General features: G+C 44.7%; 1 long non-coding RNA gene across 1 annotated transcript; it reads right to left on the bottom strand.

Moving 5' to 3' along the window:
• Positions 1-6998: 6998 nt before the first annotated feature.
• On the bottom strand, positions 6999-10589 carry LOC138690648 (uncharacterized). The gene is made up of 2 exons (XR_011329405.1): positions 10460-10589; positions 6999-8363 (listed from the first exon to the last, which is right to left on the bottom strand). It is a non-coding gene; the product is annotated as an uncharacterized lncRNA (long non-coding RNA).
• Positions 10590-11732: the final 1143 nt, after the last annotated feature.

The raw sequence follows: 11732 nt of genomic DNA, 5'->3' as shown, positions 1-11732 counted from the left end.
GTTTTGTATCTCAGTATATCTCATAACAACACAGGATCTTGTGGAATTGAGATCTACAGGTTAAGTTTTGCACAGTATAAAAAGAATTCATTTATCTCTTTCAAGCTTGTTGCCTTTGAGTTTCATTGAGCATCCCTTTCGTATACTGCAAACACACGGTGAGGAATAACCCTGCTGACCCTCTCGGTGCCATTCATTATTATAGATCTTTCTGTCACAGTCTTGTTTATTAGTCTGCTCTTAGAATTAAGTGGGTTTTATCTTGCCTAATATTGTCTCAAATGAAATTCCCCTTATGCCTGTAATTATGTCAGCTGCCCTTTTTAGCCCCCTTTCGCTTTCAGCTCTAGCCTTATTTGAAAGGAGAAGATGATTTTGCATCCCTTTCTCCACATGCAAAGGAGCAGAAGGCCTGAAACAGGAATATAGTAAGCAGGGAGGCTCCCATGTTATTAATATTTATTTCTTGCTGGTATCTAGAGGCATCAGCTGAGCCAGAGTCCTACTGTGATAAGCTACACAGCCATGTAGTACATGACAGTCCTTGCTCAAAGGACTGCACCGTGAGGGATATAGGAATCTCGGAGAGAGAGAATTCGTACTGCAACTTTACTTGTCTAAAGCAAACTCATTGCCTTTCAACTTCCCAGCAGATGCAGCCTGTGCTCAGTGAGAGCGTGGTGTATGTTTGATAATGAGACCACTTACATTTCATCCCCCACAAAGGGAGCTGGTCCCTGCTGTTACAGATCCCCATGCAACCTTTACCTTGAAGCTACAAACAAGCCCTTCACAGCATCCGCATCTGCACATGGTCAAAAAACAGCACTAGGCCACCACATACCAAAGAACTACAGTGCTGGCAGTAGCGAGGGGCAGAAAAGCTTAGGACTCCAGGGAGGAACCTGCCTGCTGAGCAGTCATGAAGACGACAAGCACAGATCCCATACTCACATGTAGCAGTCACTTTAAAGCATGAAGCACTTCAGTGACCAAAATCAGTCCAATCCAGGCCCTGAGGAGAATGTATTAGGTATTAAATGGCCTGTTTCCAGAAAATGCAAGTGCCCGTATTGGTAATGTCGTCAGGGAGAGAACATTTCAGAAGCATCAAGCAGATAAATAAAAAGTCTAAATCTCACTTAGAAGGTGAAAATCAAAGCACCTAAATGACTTGGACACAACAACCTCATCCTCACAACCTCTGCTGCTTTCTGCCCACACCAGCTGGGTACGAGTGCCAGGACAAGCCATTTCGGTGCCTGAGCTCATCCCTCTCCTCCCACCTGGCAGACAGTTCCTGCTCTGCATCCTCCCAGCCATCACCTTCTAAACGAGCCCCTTCGCCCTGTGCCACAGGGGCTGCCTCCTGCTCACCTCCCTGCTCTAAGCTGGAGAGTCTGCAAGAGCCCCTGGAAGCAGACAGGCGTTATTTGTTTGCCTGCATTTCTCTGCTGGGAACAGTTTGCTGTGAAATGGCCCTGTTACCGCATGAAAAGGCAGGATGTTTGCTATATAGGCATCAAGGTGGCTCTGCAACAGCTCTGCTCGCTGCGTACATGACCTTTTTAGCAGGGGAAACAGGGCAAGGTCAAAAGGAGCACTTGGAAGTAGACAAACAGCTTCACCACTGAACGAGCGCCAGTCCCACGAGCACTCTCGCCCTTTGAGTACACTTAGGAGAACATAAAAGCAGCCAGAGTAAAAGAGCAAAAAGAGTGATGGAGGAGCTCCTTGAGGCATTAGAGGACAGTAGCCAGCCCTTGATTGTTTTGCTTTGATTAAGAGCATAATATTAGAACTAGTCACTTACCCAAGGTGCAGGCAAGAGCATTTTTACCATTTCCCACAAGCTCAGATCTTACCCCTGATTTCCTTTAATGATTAATGAAAAGGTTTTATCATCTCCCTTGCTAGATAGGTCAGCTGTCCATAACGATTGCGATGGTGACGATGCCCAGGTTACTCGAGGATCCTCTCCCCCTCTGCCCATCCCTTTCTAACTCTCTGATTTGGGGCAGGCCAGTCTCATTCACCTGCCTGTATTACACCACAGGCATATTTTTAAATGCGAAATAGCAGGTGGGTTCCTAAAGCGCAACAAGAAATGGAACACAGGTAACCGCAAAGCTGCAGGTCATAATTCCTGCAATGTTTCAGGGTGAACAGAGCTTAATATGATTTTAATACAACTACCCAATTATAAATTTGTCTGATTCTTGGGGTTGCACTTGCATTTCCCATGACACAACCAAATCAACCTGACACATCATCAAAAGCAGTAGTAGGGGGTATATTTATCAGACATTCTGAAATGGATCATAAACTTTAAAAATTCCAACTTACTGTAGACTTTGGGAGAGAGAAAGAATAGAGAAACTGCTGAATAGAAGCAGTGCTTGTGCCATGAATAAGACATGGCACTGCAGTTAATTCTGTTTTAGAACAAATGCATTAAACATTTATTACACCAAATGTTAGTTTAAAACAATCATTAAAATCAGTTTTTTCTCTGTCCACTGGAGATCAGTTATTCATTTAAAGTTGATGAAGCTTCCCTAATTTCAACATCATTATTTCTATGTGCACATAACAGGAGCCATTATATTTTAGATTCATATAGTAATGTTGCTCAATTTATTTCTCACTCTCTCTATCTCTTGTTGCAAACCTTTTTACTGATCACGAACATTCAATTTAAAAATGAGTCTCTTAATGACCGTCTTCTGGAAATACATGTAAAGCATGTACGAGGGGGAAAAGTCAGTTTCGAGTAATACACACAGATTGATTATTTCTGAGCCGGATCATTTCTGCTCCTTACTTTTTCTTCAGACTTTGTTTAACTAGTCATTCATCATCGGTTTTTTTGTACTTCATTATTCACCAAGCTATTTACTCCCCCTCCTAGCTGAAGGCAAGGATGTAGGTCCACGTTTTCCCACAGCTGTGTTATCCCCAAAGTATAACCCCAAAGGAGCTGGAGGCTGGTCTACCTCTTGCTGGTGCCTGGTGGCATCACCGATGGCTGAGAGTCTGGAGGGCCAGCTCCGCTGGCTGTTGGTCCCTCACTGCCTCGCCAGCATGGAGGCTGAGGCAGCAAGTATCCCTGGCGCTGGCTGGGATTTTCAGAAGACAAGCACAGGACAGGCACGCTTGGGCACCAGTCTCTGCTGTTGCCCAGCACTGGATTGACTGGAGCACAGAAGGGATGACATCTTAGTTAATAATGATGGCTGAAAAGGGCAACTGAAGCCTTTACCTTTTAAAATACATTAATTTACAGTAATTAACATACAGATCTTATCAGATTAGGACTAAGAAAATTGCTGCCATCTACTGCTGGAAAGAAATACGTGAATACTGAAAGCCTCTTCCAAAAACAAGTTATGAACTAGAATTACCTGCAGAAGTTTATTTCAAGCGCGAGCCTAGCTCTGAAAAGGGGGGATTGCCACACACAAGCAAGAGGGATGTGACCCTGCAGTGTGGTGGTCAGAGTATCAGGCTGGGCAGACAGTCAGAGTGCTCTTCTTGCTCTGTAAGCAAACACGGTGCAGAGCTGTACTTTAAATACATTCCCCAGCACCTGAACATTAAAGGAATAATGGCTTAAACCTTGGGGAAATCTTTTACTTTGGATTCCGCATTAGCTTAAAATTCAGGAGGTACTTTCTCTCTCCTCCAAGTTCAGCTTTACTCATTTATAACAACTCAAATGAGTTGGAGGGGACAAGGCAATCTCACATATATCACTGCTGGTTTGGGGGAGGTTAATCCAGTAAAGATGCTACGTTGTCAGGGATTCATAGACAAACTCTATACTGGTCCGCAGGCAGGTATTCTTCATTGGAAAGGCAGAGAGCGAAGACAGATCTTACAAGGGGAGGACATAAGAGTCTGGAATAAGTTTATATTCATTCATTCAAAGCTTTGGGGGTGAAGCAGGAGTCCAAAACTGGAATTCCCGTGTCCTGTTCCCAGTCCCTGTGCCCATCAGGTGTCCTTGTGCTTCCTCTTAGCCACAGTTACTCTCAAACCCATACTGATGTTTTGCACCAACAGTGTATTTTCCCTCCAAAGCATGTGCTTCAACAGCCTCTTAGTCCCTGCAGCACCAGTGCCTCTGGGGATTTTATTTCCTTGTACTCATACGAAAGCAGTATGACTCCATCAACCTCCCTCACTTTCCCTAGCATGCTGCTGCTTTAAAGGTTAATTTTTCCACTTCGTTTTCAAGCATATCATTGTCTTCACCGCATGTGTCCAGCAGCCTCAGGAATCCTGCCTGCTCTGCTCAGTCAAATGCCCTCTGCCTAATTCTGCATGCTTCACCCCTACTTGTGCTTTTGCTCAAAGATCACCACTTCAGCACTTCCTCCCCCTCTCTGAACAAACTAACAAAAAATTATATGGCAGGACAGAGAAATATCTTTGTTACACTATGAGATCCATGCAGTGGGCCCAATTCCTTTAAACAGGCCACTGTTTTCTCTGCTTTTCCAGGAAATTGCTCATGCAGCGGGTGTGTTACTTTTGCCACAGGTGAACTCCACTGGCTTTTACATTTGCCCAATTTCCTCACACTATTTTTTCTCCAGGGCGTAGAGAGCAAGCAGCATGTTTTAACTTTCCTCTGGGGCAACCATTATCTTTGCTGAGTATCAGGACATGTGGCTGCAGCAGAGCACCTTTGACAGCAGTTTTCACAAAGTCACACCCAAGTCTTTGTCCTACAGAAAAAAACAATTTCAAATTTGTTCAGTCCAGCTTTGCAGCAATCTTCGCAGAGCAGCCGCTGCTGTTCAGTTCTGTTGTAAGAGCAGACATGCCAGAACCCATCTGCATGTGTGACTCCACTGGTAGTTCACAAGGAGGGGACAGACTGATAGAAAGGAATGAGACCGAATTAGACCTGTCTGAACTACAAATCATTTTCCATTTCCTCTTAATTCTCAGAACCATTTTACTCTGTCTTGGACACAAAGCAGCTGAGAAGCAGCACTTAGACCTCAGCCTAGACCTAAGAGCAGCAGTAATTAAGAGGGTGAAAAGCAATAATTTTCTTGAGTAGCTCTCTCTTTCTCCTGTACACACATCATGCACAGCATGTTGATTCATGTCAGCAATTAAGGCCTACTCTTTAATCTCAAACACATTTCATTGTGTAGCTGATAGTCAGAAGTACCTGAAATGCCCAAAGCAGTCTCTCCATTCCGCAACACCAGTGGCAAAAAACGGTTGGAAGAGAAGAATTAAAATAAAAACAAAACCCACCTTATGAAATATATTTGTACAAGTTTAGACAACACCAGGCTCAGAAACAAGTGTCAGACATGGCAGCCACTACGCACAGGCACGCTGCCCTGGACCAACATGCTCTTCTGGACCCCTCTCCTCCTGGTTCCCGTGATGCCTGACACAAGGCAACTAAGTCAGCTGCACTTCAAGTTTATAGAGAGAGAAAGGTAACTGCCCCCACCAAAAAATACAGTGTTTACACAGGGGCACCACAGAATAAACAGTCACCTGCCACCTGCAATTTCCTCCAGACACGCCTAAGCATGGGGCTTAGTTAGGGCTGGGCATTGCAGCATCATCCAGCTGCAGCTGGGGACAGAAAATAGGAAGGTTTACAACATGGCAAGGTTTGGCTTCCCATTTTCTCCCACCACAGATGCTCCAGAAGGTGACCTGGGGGTGCTGGTTGACAGCTGGCTGAATATGAGCCAGCAGTGTGCCCAGGTGGCCAAGAAGCATCCTGGCTTGTATCAGAAGTAGTGTGGCCAGCAGGACTAGAGGAGTGCTTGTCCCTCTGTACTCAGCATTAGTGAGGCTGCACCTCAAATACTGTGTTCAGTTTTGGGTCCCTCACTACAGGAAAGACATTGAGGAGCTGGAGCGTGTCCAGAGAAGAGCAACGGAGCTGGTGGAGGGTCTACAGCACAAGTCTTATGAGAAGCAGCTGAGGGAAGTGGGGTTGTTTAGCCTGGAGAAAAGTAGGCTGAGGGGAGACCTTATCGCTCTCTACAACTACCTGAAAGGGGGTTGTAGTGAGGTGGGTGCTGGTCTCTTCTGTCAGGTGGCTGGAGAGAGGAAATGGCCTCAAGTTGCACCAGGGGAGGTTTAGATTGGATATTAGGAAAAATTTCTTCACCAAAAGGGTTGTCAAGCATTGGAACAGGCTGCCCAGGGAAGTGGTTGAGTCACCATCCCTGGAGGTATTTAAAATACGTGTAGATGTGGTGCTTAGGGACATGGTTTAGTGGTGGACTTGGCAGTGCTAGGTTAACAGTTGGACTCGATGATCTTAAAGGTCTTTTCCAACCTAAACAATTCTATGATTCTATGTTTCCCTCAGATAACTTGCCTGGGATGATTCAATGCAAGACAGCTGTTTCCAGGAAAATTCCATCCAGCCAAGCCAGCTGAAAGTGCTGCTAGTGTCAGCTAAACAATGACTTTAGCAGCAAATCGTTCCACTCAGCTAGTAAATCTTCCACTTCACTTGTGAACTTGTACTCACAGCACTAAAGAAACTGGTTAGCTGAGCAATCCCTGCTGTGCAGCTAGTCAACAGATGAGCAGGTAAGAATCTGTCCCTGTAAATACAGATTTAAGCATGCATTTAACAGCTTTTCTGAGCCAAGACTCTGATGCATTTAAAGGGAAAAAATAGCATTTTTTATTTGTATTTTCCTGACAGAACCAGGTGCCTGAATAATGTTTTCCCAGTAGGAGGAAACCATAGAAGGCTTTTTTCCTCCTAGGAAAACAGTCAACAGTCTTTCAGTGACACAGAAATCAGCCTAACAGAAGCATTTATGTCAGGTTATCCTGTAAGGAGCATTTCAGCTGTATTATCCAGAGAAGAACATCTGTACAATATTTGCCTGCCAGTAAAAAAGTCTCTACTGCATTTTCCCCAAAGAAAAATTTTTATAACCTTTTGCTGACAGGAACGTAATAATTACCCACATAGGAGCATACCATTAGAGTTCCTTTGACAAAGATTTATTTATTTATATATATTTGCCATGGAAGAAAGAAAATGTGATGAAGTGCTGGTAGATTTCTTTTGCTAACAGAGCTGCAGGGGAAGAGAGGGAAAAAAACCCCAAACAAGTTGCAACACAAATAGAGCGCCTGAAAGCACAGATATCACAGCAAAGCAAACAGCCATGGGACAACAGAGATGCTGCCAGGGACTTAACAGGCCCAAACAAAGATGTGTGCGACTGCAGCACTGAGGTGAGCACCTCACGCCACAAAGCGCGACCCCACTCATAAAGCACGTGGCTGGCATTGCCTCGAGTTTAACAGTCCTGCGTCTCCTTTGCCAGCCAGGATTCTTGTGGGAGTGTGCGAAGGCTGGAGGAGAGGAAAAACAAGAGAGAGACTTACAGTTATTTTCCAAGATCTGCTGTGGCATTCTTCCCACCGATCTCCCTTTCAAGTGATCTTAAGAAGCTGACATGGTGCCAGAAATTACATATGAAACACAGTTTAACATACTCATTAGTCTGAAAACAGGAAAACGTCACAGCTAATTGCAAGGCTACCACTCTGGTGAGACGAAAGCAAACACTGATCTTTCTTTAAATGTTCCGGTTGGGTTTTTTTATTTCCTTGTCTAGTTATTGTCATACGAGTCTCACTATGTGAATCAAGACCTCTAGTCCCATAGCTCTTTTATAAAAAGACAGTGTTAGAGGTTCCTCTTGGATGAAGATCGCTCTTCATTTGTTAATCTTCCCCATGGATGTTTGTTTCTCCTGGCGTTCATCAGCTCTGTTAGACTTGCTCGTTGGTCAGGGGCTGGGTGGATGGGAGAATAATTTATATCACTCTGGTGTCTTCATGGGCTTCACACAAAATTATTAAAACTAACTACTTTCAAGCCCCTGGGTATAGAATTCAGCAGGGGAACTTCTCTCCATGTATACAGAGGTGCTAGACATTGTCTTCCTGCCTGTGCAATGTTCTGTCTTGTCTGTGCTTTCATTCTCAGTGCGCAGAGAGATAATTCACTAACTTTGTTGGTGTAACGAAAGCGATCCATATCCCTCTGGTTCTGGCACCGGGGAGCAAAGCATGACATGTGCAACTCCAGTGCCACTGCCCCAATAGCCAGCCAAGCAAGCAAGGCCATGTAAGGGTTACATCATGATTTATCCAAGGCCATGGCTAACCTACAGGTGCTTTTTTTGCTGACCTTGGCACCCAGCTCCTTTCAGAAGCTGAAAGAAAGACATTCTCAGAGCACTGGATGTCGTGGAGACATGGATACATCCTCACCATGGTCAAGAACTTTCAGCATCTTGGTAGTGTCTCTTCATTTGGGGTCTCCTTCAGGTGCTCAGCTGGAAGAAACAAAAGATGGTTTTCAATTCCTGTTTCAAGAACCACACAGATATTGGACACAAAATGGTCAATGATACAAAAACCTTGGGTCAGGGACATACCACGGCCCTGTCCTAGGAGCGCTCTGATTACCTGGCTTTAGGAGCGCAACCTCTTTTTCTTGGGCCCAGCGACTCCTGAATTCCTCTGCACAGCACCCCACCTTGGGGCTGTGCCAGCTCCCTCCTGGAGGGCTGGAGACCACAGGGGCTCCTTCTGATGAAACAGGAGGTGTAGGTTTGTTGCTGCAAAGGAAGGAAGGGAGATGGAAGACGAGTTTCCTCTCACCACATCTCTGCCCTTAAGCTAGGTATAAGGTGACATTTCCCAGCCTGCGAGACACACCTTGGCAGCGAAGCACTACAAAGTGCAAATGCAGGTGCCCACATACTCCTACAAATAATTAATTCACTGAAGCAAGACATAGGCTAAGAAAAGGACAAAAGAGATCTGTGTCAGTTCTCCTAGAAGATATAGGCAAGGACAGCTAAGTGCTGAGACACTAGCCCTGTGGTGGAAGGCCAGGCTCTCGAGGTCCTTGCTGTTACACAGTCCTGAGCCCTGATCCTGGCAGCTTTACTGAGCACTGCTTTATTCATGACAACAACATCTGATGGGAGCATTGCCTCAATAAGGCCTGCAGAATCAGGCTTGAAATTTCCATAACAATATGTTCATAACACTTGGCAGAATAATGTCTCATGGCTCCACTAGATTATTTATATCTTTGATTCCTGCTAACAGTCTTGTCAAATGAGTATAGATTTATTATTTTAATTATCTCAAGCTTGTAGAGATTTAAACATCTGTTATAGGTGTTCAATAAGTATTAGAACAGCAATCAATTTTTTCTTAAATAGGGGAGTGATTCATGGTGCTCTGTGAATAGATAAACTCACTATAGTCGATACCACAAAGATACTTTGAAAGAAAGCAGGAGGCTCTTTTAATTAGCTTCTAATTAATTCTATTTAGGAAGTCCAGATGAAACATAACATTTAGGAACACTAAAAGTCATTTAATTACAGGATTTGGTGTGTTATCCTCAGATCTTTCATCGCCAAAGCAGCAGTGTTTTCTGTTCTGTTTCCCAGCAGGACAGTGTTTATGGATTATCTATACAACTTATGTTGAACATCCTCTGTCCCACATGGCTTTCCTGCTTATGTAATAGATTTATCAGTTAGCAGTGATGGACCATCGGAAGAATTCAGCCCAGAGCTTTGCTTGACGTGATTTGAGTCCCCCTTGGGCATTAGTTAACATCAGTAAAAATCAAAAAGGAGGAGACTTCCAGGTTTGACTTGGCACAAAGGGCTCCATTAAAACAGCCTGTCTTGTGGAGAACACAGTGTTGGAGTACCAGCCTTTATGTCTAGATTCTATCCTGAGGCGAATAAAAGAACAGAAGTTCATCTCTAGAGTAACAGATATTCCTATGCCAAGTTATGGGACTTCATTCTCTGAGTAACTTCACTGAAGTCGGTGACGGTATAAAAGGCTCAAAGCAGTGGGCAACGGGAGTCCAGGACGCAATGAGTGGCTTGGTACTACATTTCTCAACTTACATTTCTCAATGCCCATTCATAACAGTAGAGCTGGTCTTGGATCAACACTTCCCAAGGACTTGTATAGACTTAGATTTCAGGTCCTTGAGCAGAGCTGCTAGCTCAGCTCCTGAGCCTCTGATGCACCATCAGCCCTAGTCAGGGAGCAAGACCCACTGGTGCTCCAAAATCCCCTGTGCCACATTGCCCTGCTTAGGGTCTTAACGGGAGCACTGCAGAGAGCGCTGAGAAGCCTAATGCTGGCCCTGACGGAGGTGGAGGGACCGGCAGACAGCACTTGCTGAGTGGGTGCTGAACAGGTTTCTCAGGCGCAGCCCAGAAGACACCCAAAGCTCACCAAACTTTCCAGGACACAGCTCCCCATTCGCTGTCACTGGGGGCAAAGCCACTGACCCCTCTGAGCTGTGACAGGCCACAGGAGGATGGCTGGATGGCACGTCTCTGCCTGTGCCTATACACCTGGAGAGCCTTAGCTCAGCCACCATCACCTGGAGCTTCTCAGCTTGGGACAGCGCCGGTGTGTGCACCCCACGGTGTCTTTTCATGTCTCCCCATTGCCTCTCCCATTCCTGACTTTCCCACACAGCAACATTTCCTTCCCGTTTGGACCTCATCTCTTCAGGACCTAGGCCAAGACAAAAAAAGAAGGAAATTGAAGGCAGAGAAGACTACTGAACTCCTGCTGCTACTCCCAGCTCTACCCTGTCATCCATAATGGTCACTTTAGTGGCAGGCATTTTTGCAGATGCTACCGAGGACCGGTGCAGAGGTGACATCCTGTCCCAAATGTGGTATGCAACAAACCTTTAAGAGGAATCTCACTGCGCTCCATGCTACTGGTACAGCACAGTTAGAGTTAAACAGAAAAATGTCCCTCTTAAAATATTTTGAGCCACTGCACTGGAAAGGAAAGGGAATAGGTCTTTGAAGGTAGCAAGGCTTCATTTCATGCAGAACAATAAAGTACCACAACAATAATAGATGCGTATCCATTCTTCCCCAGTCTGTCCTTGAAGAATTGTAAAGGATTAGAGAAGTGGAAGTTGAGCTGACTAAGAAAGTGCAGAATGTATGGAAGACTGCAAGGATAATAATGGTCCTTTTTATGAAGTTTTATAAGAGAAAGAGACCTGCCTCAATATGTGTGTGTGAGAGAGAGAGATTCCCACAATCTTCACCGTAAAATCTTGCCCTTATGGAATGGTAAATGGGGAAATTGAGCTTTAATTTGGGGAAATAAAGAAATTTATTCTATTTGCCATAGATTTCAAATCCATCAGACCAAAGACACAAGTGATCTAAAATCCCTAGGAAATTAACAGTTCTCTTATGCCAGCCCTTGATGTGGCCTACCTGTAAGACAGAGCATCTCAGCACAGTAGTTTTACCTTTCCAGAGTCAAACCTGACTCAAGGCTCCAAAAAATTTAAGCCCATGATTAGATCTGCCAGCTGAGGAGCTAACACAAAGATTGTTATTACTTTGCTTACGGTGGGCAGTCTTAAATGAATTTTCAGGTGAGATTTAAGCTAGGAAGGAGTAGAAATTTGTAGATAAGCATGCATCCTATGAAAAGGAGGCAGCAGGAAAAATGAGACACAGAGCTGTTTATGGGAGAAACGGATGAATGGAGCATTGAGGCTCATCAAGTTAATGAGACAAAGCCAGATGTCTAAATAGAGAAGGGTTTTACTAGGATATCCGAAAGATGCAGTGAGCAAAAATAAATACCATAGATCCGATTGCTGCCCTCCAACAGAA

The sequence above is a fragment of the Haliaeetus albicilla genome, chromosome 23 (assembly GCF_947461875.1).
Source record: "Haliaeetus albicilla chromosome 23, bHalAlb1.1, whole genome shotgun sequence".
Lineage (NCBI taxonomy): Eukaryota > Metazoa > Chordata > Aves > Accipitriformes > Accipitridae > Haliaeetus > Haliaeetus albicilla.
The sequence above is the reverse complement of the archived record's forward strand: the minus strand, read 5'-3'. Positions and strand labels throughout refer to the sequence as shown.